Below are 11101 nucleotides of genomic sequence, written 5' to 3'. Positions count from 1 at the left end.
ATCGAGGCGCGCGTGCAGCGCGTGAGGGGAGCGAGGAGCCCGCTGATTGAACGGCTTCGCCGATGACGTAGCGCCCATTTGTCTCTACATCCCTACGCCAAGCTAAAATTAATGCTTTGCAGATTGTCCCTACGCGACCGGCTGACGCTCCAAATCCCTCCAAAGTTTGTGTTAAAAAGACACTTCGTTTGTCGAAGTTGTCGCTGACGTCAAAGTGACGTTTCCGAACTTTGCGAGAGCCGTGGTTTGAGCTCGAGATCTTCGCTTCGGATCGAGGCGAAGTTAAACTTTGTCAATATGGCGGTGCCGTACGCTGCGGCCGAGCTTATCTTCCGCCACCGTCAGCGTCGCTACCGGGACCACTAGGGACGCCTTTCAACTCCCTGACGACGACTTTCGGCGACAGTGCCGGCTATCGAAAGCCGTTGTGCGTTGAGTCTGCGACGAGCTTCGCTCGGCGCCCGGACTTCGAGGCGGCAGACAACCGAGTCTACCATGACCATGGAACAACAAGTTCTCTGCGCGCTCCGGTTCTTCGGAACCGGTAGCTTTCTAGGCATGGTGGCGACTGGCGAGCACCTGTTAGTCTCCCACATGACTGTGAGCCGGGCTGTCAGAGTGTTTGCGGCTGCCACCGTTTTTTTTTTTTTTTGTATTATCCGAAGAGGTACTAATAAGGTGGTATACAATTCAGAATGTTGGGAAACAAACCAGAACCTGGGTAATTCTTGGGTAGGGTCGAGTCTCCCGGCAGCCGGTAGAATTATTTCCCCGAAATTCTACTGGCTGTAAAAGTAGTGTGTTCACGATCAGTGCCAGCAACAAAAACAACTTCTTTATTTTTGAGCGCGAGCTCCTTTTGTCCCTTCGCATGCACGGAGTGTTGCTCCCGCTAGCCATATAGTACATCCCCCTTTCTTTGAAGGAACAAAGTTCTACGCGACAACCACAAGCATCGCGTGAAGCGGGCTGTACTCTTTTAGATTAGTTCTGCCTGTTGAAAGCCTTTTATGTAGCCCAGGCGTTGTGGTAGCCGTCTAGGTCTCTTGGACTGAGGTCCTGCTCCTGATGACGCCTGCCCAAAGACGGGTAAAGTTGGTGGGTGAGGCGACGCCTGGTTTCGAGGAGGCTCTGGTGGTGAGGGGGGCTGTGATCCATGTCTTGATGGTGGCAAGCAATCGTCGTTGTCGTCCTCTGAGTCGCTGTCGTTGATGGAGATGGAGAATCCTTCCGGTGTCTTTCGGAGATGCTGTCGGTTACGGCGGAGAATCCGGCCGTCCTCGGCAAGCACCGTGTATGACCTTGGGGCCACTAAGCCCTGCACTTGTGCTTTACGCTCCCATCGCCCGTTGTTAAGGATTCGCACGATGTCTCCCTGCTGAAGAGGAGCTAGCTGTCTTCCTTTCGTCTCGTTCTGGACGTGCTTTCTGACCGGAGATGCGGGAGACGCGGTGAACTAGGGGAGTAGGGTTCGTAGTTCTCGGCCCATCAGTAGTTCTGCGGATGAGCGGCCATCTTCAAGGGGAGCTGCACGGTAGTTGAGAAGGCCCAACCAAAAGTCTTCTTTGGCACACTCCGTTTTGCGTAGTAGACGCTTGACAACTTGTACACCTTTTTCAGCCAGACCGTTAGACCTTGGAAATATTGGGCTTGAAATAGTATGCCGAAAATCATAACGTGCAGCAAAATCCTTAAATTCTTTCGAGGAAAATTGTGGGCCCCCATCCGTGCAAACTTCTAGAGGTAAACCGTAGCGGGCAAATATTCGAGCTAACTTGTCAATGACCACCGTTGCTGTGGTTTCTCGAAGGTGTTGCACTTCTGGAAAATTGGAATAGGCGTCGTACACAGCCAGGTAGTGTTTACCGGAGTGTTGGAAGAGATCTGCAGCTACCCTGGACCAGGGATGGTTGGGAACGGTACGGATAGAGAGAGGCTCGTCGGGCTGTCGGTAGGCAAACCTCTTGCAAGTTTCACATCTGTTGATGAAAGCGGTAATATCGGCGGTCATTGCTGGCCAATACATCAATCTTCGGGCCTTGGACAAGCATTTCCCCAGCCCCAGATGGCCTTGACGTAGTCGTTTCAGCATCTCTCTTCGCATAGCTGTCGGAATGACTACTTTCTTTCCTTTTAGCAGTATTCCGCTAACCACCGAAAGTTCTAGTGTAAACTGCTTCAGCTCACCTTCCACAGGCTTTGATGATTGGAGGCTGGTGATGACTCGCTGGAGAGCGGGATCGCTGACTGTCGCCTCCTGTAGGCGAGCTAGTGTGCCTTGGCCCACTACCTCAGATAGGGCGCCCACCGCATGCACTTCTACATCCGTCGTGGCCTCTCCCTGTGATGGTTCTGATGGAATCCTCGATAAAGTGTCAGCAACCACCAACTTATTACCGGGGACAAACTGCAACTCGAAATAATACCTCATTAGCCGTAGAAATAGTCGTTGGAGACGAGGAGGCATGTCTTCTATTTCTTTTTTTGAAATGGCCAACAGCGGATGATCGTCTGTTTCGATGGCGATATGTTTTCCAAGTACGTAGTCGTTGAACTTTTCGCAACCGAAGGCTATGCCCAAGGCCTCTTTTTCAATCTGGGCATACCGGCGTTCAGTATCAGTGAGGACCCGAGACGCGTAGCCTACCGCACGCCAGTCCATTCCATGCCGTTGAAGCAACGCAGCCCCTAGAGCAAATGCGGACGCATCAGTTGACAACTTACTGGGCAACTTGGGATCATAGATTGCTAGAACTGTGGTTTGCGTCAGCATTTTTTTTAGTTGCTCCCACTGACGATCATGTACACTGCATGGTCCATTCAAAAATGATGTCGTTCCTAACTAGACTGCGTAGGGCCTCCGTTTGAGACGACAGGTGTGGTAAGTATTTCCCGAAGTAGTTCACCGCACCAAGGAGGCGTTGAACTTCCTTTTTTTTCGTTGGAGTAGGGTGCCGTGCAACGCAGCTTATCAAGTCTGGGTTCGGTTCAATTCCGTTGGAACTGATTCTGTCACCAAGAAAGTTTATTTCTTTTTGGCCAAAGATGCATTTGTCCGCATTCAGCGTCAGTCCTTCAGCTTGGGCTGGTGCCAACGCCTGGCGAAGCCTTTTGTCATGTTCTTCTCGTGTGGCGCCCCACACCAGTACATCATCTATGTACTGGTGTGGGACGCACACCAGGAAGATCGTCGAATATCTGGCTCATGGTGCTTTGGAATACTTCCGGAGCTGAAGCGATTCTGAAGGGTAGTCTTAGATATCAGTAACGACCAAACGGACTGCTGAACGTGCAAATCTCCGAGGTCTGTTCATCAAGCGGAATCTGATGAAATCCGCTGTTAGCATTAAGGCGACTGAAATACTTGGCACGCGCTAGCTCGCTCTCGATTTCCTCGCGCCGTGGGAGCTGAAAATGTTCCCTTTTCAGTGCCCAATTCACGTTTCGGGGGTTCATGCAGATTCTTAATTCGCCTTTTTTTTTTTTCGAACGATGACTAAGGGACTCACCCAGTCGGAGGGTTTCTTAACCTTTGCGATAATGCCTGCGGCCTCCATGCGTTCCAGTTCTTTCTTGAGAGGTTCCCTAAGTGCGTGCGGCGCTCGTCTGGCGGGCTGGACCACTGGTACGGCGTCATCTCGGAGTACCATCTTGTACTCCCGTCGTGTCTCGCCAATACCGGAGAACAGTCCCGGGAATTCCGACTCTATGTTTGGGCTGGAGGCCTTGTTCTCCACTGAACTTACTCGGTTCACGAGGCCCAGTTGCTCGCATGCACGGAGACCAAGAATAGCTTGATTCCTTTTCACCACGAAGAAATCGAGCTGCACTGGTCGCTTGTCGAGCTGCACCGACAGACGAACCTTTCCGCTGTGTTGAATTTCTCCGCCCCCGTAGTGACGAAGAATGCTTCTGGTTGGACGAGGTTTCTGCTTTGTCCTGAGCTTCTCAAACAACGCTCTGGGCAATAAGTTTGCCTGCGCCCCCGTGTCGACCTTGATTTTCACCACGGTTCCCTCGATGCGCGTGGTGACAATCCAGTCGCGATTGGAGGAAGAACGCTCGTTCCCGGTCGCCAAAATTTCGAGAACGTCGAAGTCACTGTCGTTTTCGTCCCCTTCGGCCACGTCGTGTACCGCTGCCCTCTTACTCCTACAGCAGACTGCGAAGTGATTCCGTTTGGTGCACTTGGCGCACGTCTTTCCATACGCGGGGCACTTCCTCGGCGGATGAGATAAATTAGAATAAGTGTATCTCCTCTGCTCACGCTGTTTGGCTTGTCCTTGTTGAACGGGGTCAATTTTCACAGTTTCGCCATCCCACGCTTTGTTCTGTGCTTCAACACGCTCCTCCGCCTTGCAACACTCTACTGCTACTTCGAGGGTGAGGTTTTTTTTTCGAAGCAGCTTTTCTCGCAACACCGTGCTCGAAATCTTGTAAACAATCTGATCTCGGAGGAGAGATTCTTTCAGATCTGCAAAGTTGCACGTCCTTGCTTTCAGTTGCAGGTCTCTAAAAAATTGTTCAAATGGCTCTCCTTGAGCTTGCCGACGCGTGCGAAACACGTAGCGCTCGTACGTTTCGTTACATTTGGGCAGGCAGTAGTAGCCCTCAAAAGTCTTCACTAGTACGTCATAGTCGGCTTTCTCCTCTGCTGTCAAATTCAGTGTGTTAAACACGTCTATAGCTTCCTGGCCCGCGATATGTAGAAATATGGCGGCCTTCTGTTGCTTACTGCGAGGCTTCGTGGGTTCCGTTGCTAGGAGGTAAAGCTCAATGCGCTGCTTGAACCTTTGCCACGACTCCGCCGCGTTGTCGCCAAGTTGCAGCGGTTCCGGAGGTCGAAGATCTGTCATGATGCCGTGAGCTTTTACCTTTGGACTTCTGACACCATGTAAAAGTAGTGTGTTCACGATCAGTGCCAGCAACAAGAACAACTTCTTTATTTTTGAGCGCGAGCTTCTTTTGTCCCTTTGCGTGCACGGAGTGTTGCTCCCGCTAGCCATATGGTACTCTGGCAGTCGTCATTCATTGGTGGTCAAATCAGTTCATCGAACGACGTGTCATCGACAGATCGTTTCATCGGCACGCGATGTAATCACATGAAATAGATTTTCTTCCGTTAGAGGTTTCTATAGTCGGATGCAACCTGAAAACAACCTTTTAGCTCCACCCACAAGCTCATTGCGCCCATCTGAAGTGCCTCCGCCGTCGAGAAAGTAGTTCGCTAGCAACGCTGCTTTTTCTTCCTCCAGGAAACGTGTCTTAAACTATTACATTATTTATTTAATTCATTCAGGGCATTTAAATAAGTTAGAATACGTTTTTGTCAACGAAATAGCTGTTTAGTAAAGAAAGAAAGTCATGTCCAATGTACCGTCTTCCCAATTCATTTTCTGTCCAAGATACTGTCTAACATACCGTCTTCCAGCGCCTTCGATCTGCTTCGATTGAGGGAAAGCCGCTGGGGAAAGCGAAGCACTTATAGTTCCTGCAAATAATAAATATTTAGTGATTTACTTAGTTTTGTGGGCTTTGCGCACGAAATGTGTGCCTTTATTTTGTTGGATGAATAGAAAACAAGAATAATCATACTTTTCGGGTTTTGACAAATCGGCACCCTCCCAAGTCATCGACACCACCACCGCGCCCCGCTCTCCTTGTCTTCCGTCATGGATCCCACTGAGGTGACATCGGAAAGCGATTCCTCTGATTCTTCTTGGACGAAACAGCCTGGTGCAGCCTTACCGGCGACACCAAAGCGGTTCTTCAAGAAGCACAATCCAACGAAGCAAACGACGTCCGGCGTAGCTTCTCACCTCTCAGCAGTGCTAAGCCTCGCGCCCGCTTCGAAATTTTCGTTGGCGATAGCGTCGCTGGATTCTCACGTTGTCGCGCGAAAACTGCTGCAAACGCAAGCCGATACTATTAAGATTTCGTGGCGTAACCTCGGGCACGTAAAACACGGTGCAAAAAAGCAGAATAATTGTCACGAGAAACTAGCGTCGCGTTGCTAAGGCCAGCAGCCATGTTGAGCTTTTTTTTTTTCAAAAGGTTCGCGATTGGTCCACAGAATCCTGACGTCAAGAAAACGATTGGCTGGCGTTTCTCGGCGTAGGATTACATTTTCCTCTGAGAGGCATTTCCGGTTTTTTCTTAGCTTGCAACCGACTATACACATTAAATCTTATAAAAAAATGTAAGCCTCACACCATTAAAAATGTGTGATTTTTTAAACACGTTTTTTAAAATGTCTGATAATGCATTACACCTTTTTATAAAGATGTAAAACTGCAATACCCCTCCTCGTCAGGCACGTAGCCGGGAAGGGGGGGGGGGCATAATGCCTCCCCCCCCCCCGAATTTTTCCATTTTGCTGGGTCCTCCTGTTCCCCCTCCCCTTCATAGAGCACATTGTCATGGGCCCCCCCCCCCCCCCCCCCCCCCCCCCCTTAAACAAAATTCTGGCTACGTGCCTGCTTCTCGTCAAGGTGTAATTACCACAGTACATTTCTTTTTTGGGGTGCACACAGTGGCCCGGGACCTAATAAAATGACTGAACAAGTAAATTACACAAACGAGTCGCCGAAACAGCACGTTGCTTGTTGGCGAGTGTCGAGGCAATTTCGGCCGAACACCGGCTCCAATATTGGCCGGATGTACGGTTTTGCGCCTCGTCCCGACATCCGGCAGGTATGGGTGTACCGATGTAAATAAACGATTTATGTCAAATAGCACTGGCACCACTGATCTCTTAGTAGGCTGGTTCGCGGATAGAGGCCTGTATTGCTGGGGTCGGAGCGGCACCACCGGCAGTCATCGCTTGACACGATCTTATGCATGCTATAGGAGAAACGGGAAATCTCAATTTTATTACGCTAGTAAGTTGTTCTCGATCATGAAACTTCTATCGTGTTTCCGCAAATAACAGTTAATATTGTGGGCAAGAATATTAAATGCGTTAGAATACCAATCTTGTTTAAATGAATGTTGTATGGTTGAGGGTCGAGGTCGACTTTGTTGGGCGTTAACTGTGATGTGTTTAAGGAGACAAGGGCTTCTGAGAGTTATTGTGGAGTCATCCGTGATCTTGGAGTCATCAGAGCTCAGCAAACGATAAGTTAGAAGGCCTTTACTGCGACATTCGCATCGTTTTAACTGCGTGTACATAGTACTTGATGGTGAAAGCTTTTTCTTAGCACTGAAACTGAAACTGAAACTCGGAGCGTGCCGTTCAGTCGCTGAACGTACCATTTATTTAGCAACCGAAGCAAGCGATGTCGGTAAAGTCGGTAGTGCTCCGGCCCATTTTTTCTTTTTTTAAATCGATGTTCGAATGTTTGACGAATGTCTATTTGATCTCCAAGCACCCGATATAATCATCGCAGCACGTCATAAAAAACTCGCCCTCGCGCACCGCGTACAGGCTTCCTATTCTTGCGTGTTTCTCCCTTAGACTTTTTCTTTCAGTTCCGCTGTGCGAATGCCGCATCGCAGCAGACGAACTCTCGTCGTCTGCTCTCGCTCCTCGCCTGGGGGAGGCATGACGGGATTGTCGGCGCTAGAGAGCTCAAAGACAACGAGCGAGCGGCGTGAACGCTCGCCTCCCCGCGCTGTCTCGTGCTCTCGTGCACCGCCTAGGGATCGCGGGGGATTTTTCGTCAAAAGTTGCGAAGTTGAGCGTGCGCAGGGAGGAGGAAACTTTGCGGCGTTCTCTTGGTCACTCCCCCCGCTACGTCAGAAAGCGAAGAATGTTTTGCTCCACGAGTTTAGCTACCCTGGACTAGCACCGTCATCGCAAAGTCACTAAACGCTTGTGCTTCATTGAGAGACACTGAATTCGGTGCAGAACGTAGTTTTCTTCCTGCTCTGGACAGCGACAATAAATTTGAGGGATGTATTTTTAACCACAAAATTGTATTCAATTACAATTGTATTTGAAATACCCACGTTTTAGTATTTAAATACACACGTCAAATACATTACCCAATTTGATATTAAATACAAATGCAAAATACACAAAGTATTTGAAATACGTATTTCAAATATTTGTATTTGAAATACTGCCCATCCCTGCTTTATAGCATGTCCGCCTTGTCACCATCTCCCATTAACATGTTGTAGTCCGAGAGCGCAGTCGGGCACAAGACCGTTATTTTGTGCCGTCTCGCTCCGTTCTTGCCACAGTTGCCACTTCAGGGCCATGGTAGTTCGAAATAATGTAGACTACCTTGTTGTCTTTTTACTTGAAGAGCGTTATTCTTTCATCCGTAGTTTTGGAGTCGTGCTCCCCCCGTGTCAAGCTCCATGTTAGGGCGAAGCTCTGGAAGCTGCCTTCGGTTGCTCTGTATTGTGGTACAGGCACATGTGCTTTGCATTTCCAACTTTGCCATCAATGGCACGGAGATGAAGTAGTTTTCGATGAAGAGCGTGCAGCCCTTTCCTAGGATAGACGAGGAAAAGTCTAGAACAACACGTCCCCCCAACCCAAATTCAACCGGAAGGTCAGATATTTCCGGTTGCTTTCCTTGATACACCTTGAAGGTCTGGATGAAGCCCGACATTCCTCCCAAGCACCAAATCTTGTAGCCGCGTTTGATCAATTTCATGGTGTTACACTGCTTGATTGATGATTTTTCTTTGAAGAGGATGATGGATTCGTCAACGCAGGCCTCTCTTCTCATACCATAGGCTAGTTGAAATGCCTATTCATCCCATCAGTCAGTGGCCTCAACTTGTAGTGCTCGTCGTTGCACTGACTGGAAAACAATCAGTTAACGTTTATGTGCAAGTTCGAAAGTATCCTGGAGGAACTGTCCCTGGACATAGTTTTTGAAACCAATGGCACTCCAAATTCTGGGAACCTGACCAGTAGTCCCTCCAAGCGGGAAGTTGAGGATATCCCATCAGGAAATTGATGCCCAGGAAGCCAAGCAGCTCTGCAGTTGACAGCTGGAGGTCAATGCCCTTTAGCGTGGCATAGAGGTTGCTTTGAAAATATATTTCCTCTTGCAGTGGCACGTTAAGCAGAGTTAGAACAAATTCCACTGCTGTTGAGCAACCACAGAACACTTCTTCGGAAGCCCTTCCTGTTCCATGAACTCCGGTCTCTCAGTCACGTGCTGCCTTCGACGCCACTCGTAGCGTTTCTGACGAAGGGAAAACGCAGAGAGTGCGGCTACTTCTTCTGGACTTACACCCAAGTCCTCCGAGGCTGGGTTGTTATTGACTCTGCCTCTGCCGTCCGAATCTGCTTCGACGGTTGCCCGCCTCTCGCTCTGAGGCGCCAACCAGACCAACTTGGTTAAGCAACTCTTGCAGATAACTTGGACAGTTAGTCTTTCCTGGTTGCCGATTCGGGTCATCGAAATCAGATTCCATATCTGTATCAGCTGAATAATCGCAAGGTAGGTCTTCAAAGAGGGAGCTTGGCGATTTCATCACGACTGAGTGAACTTCCACCCGCTGCCATGCTGAAAAAATAAACAGTAGTAGTATTTAGTCATTATTTATTCAACTCTTAGTCAAACATGGCTGCCCATGCACGAAATAACATTAGCCTAATTTGAAGTCTGAACTACACAAACAAAAAATAAGCTTGTTCAGGGCGGGAAAAACGCTGCAGCGCGTTTTATTTATGCCTTGTACTGACGGGACATGAATGTCCCGGAGAGCAAACATTCGCCTATTTGGAAAAAAGGCACAGGACGACGCTCTATTTTTATACGTGCTATACCTCAGACGCTATTAGCGAATGCACTTATGGCCCCACAATAATGTAGAATAAAAATTACGCTTTCGTTGATTTTCGTTTGAAGAATCAAAGAGCCCGCGCAAACACGCTTTAAGCCCTCTTGAAAACTGTCTTCTTGTGATCGCAGCGCCAAAACGGTGCGATTCGGAAATGCAGCCAATGCCACCAGTGTCCCGACAGGTTTTCGCCGGGATATGAAGCATGCTGGAAATTATAACAATTGCAAATGTTTGGTATACATGTGTCCCGTCTGGCAGGAAAGGGTTAATATCAAAGTGAAAGACGAGCAAAATTACGAAAGGCTCTCTACGAGCTAGTGGACTACAACGCACATTGCGCCAGAGTGAGATGCCGGCCGGATGCCTAATCTTAGTCTTACCGGTACATTTTTCTCTTCTCTACACCGAAAGACGAATTCGGTCTCCAGTCCTTGAAAAGAAATATTCTCGAATAGCTATTTAAAGAGCATCTCAGTATTGTGTAAACGTTTTTTAAAGTCGTTTTTGTAAGGGGGCGCCGGCACATTCGTGTCATTATAACTGAGAAACCGCAATATTCTACGAAGGTATCATACTTTCTCGAGGGCAGCACCATGTAACAAATCAACCCGCAGTCGAACTGCTGACTTTTCGTATTTCATGTCCAAGAGCTATGGCTCTCATGAAGGCCTAAGTTCATTCTCGTAGCAGAAAACCGTTATAGAAAGTGAGATAAAGTGCAGTCGATGGAAAAGCGGTCATTGGAAGCTTGCAAGTGAGTCCGCTACAACACCAGGTGATCCCAGCACAAGTGGCGACGCGGCAAAAGTCACGTGGTTCTTGGCAGATATTTTGTTCAGATTCAATGACTGCACCATCTACTTCCGTCCTGGATCTCTGGATTGATTCGCTGCAGACCATGAGCACACCTACCCCTTCAGCCATCATAGCTGCAACGAAGTATGTTATTTCTAGCTGAGCCGTAGCAGCTGGCTCGGCGATACCAGTAATGATGTCACGGCGCCTGTGAACAGTCACAGGTGGTAGAGAGATTGACTGGATGTCCCGCGGCAATATATATGACTGCACATTCATTTATGCGAAAGCATTAACTACCCCATGGAGCGAACCGGCGTTATCAGCTTTCCGCGCGCCAAACGGCACCTAAATCCCCCTGTCTCAATGGAGCAAAGCCTGTCGTCTGTAGCAGCGATTTGATGGATGGGCTCCCGTTGGCTGGCGTTCGTCATAGTTTCAAGGAACGAGGTTCCCATTGGCTGGCGTGCGTCATAGTTTCAAGGAACGCCACCCCATGGCGCTGCGCGCCCCGCGCCGGTAGAGTGCCTTCATACACACGCGCCGGCAGCGC

This window comes from Ixodes scapularis, unplaced genomic scaffold (assembly GCF_016920785.2).
Source record: "Ixodes scapularis isolate PalLabHiFi unplaced genomic scaffold, ASM1692078v2 PGA_scaffold1__304_contigs__length_218370807, whole genome shotgun sequence".
NCBI lineage: Eukaryota > Metazoa > Arthropoda > Arachnida > Ixodida > Ixodidae > Ixodes > Ixodes scapularis.
This window is presented reverse-complemented; position numbering follows the sequence as displayed.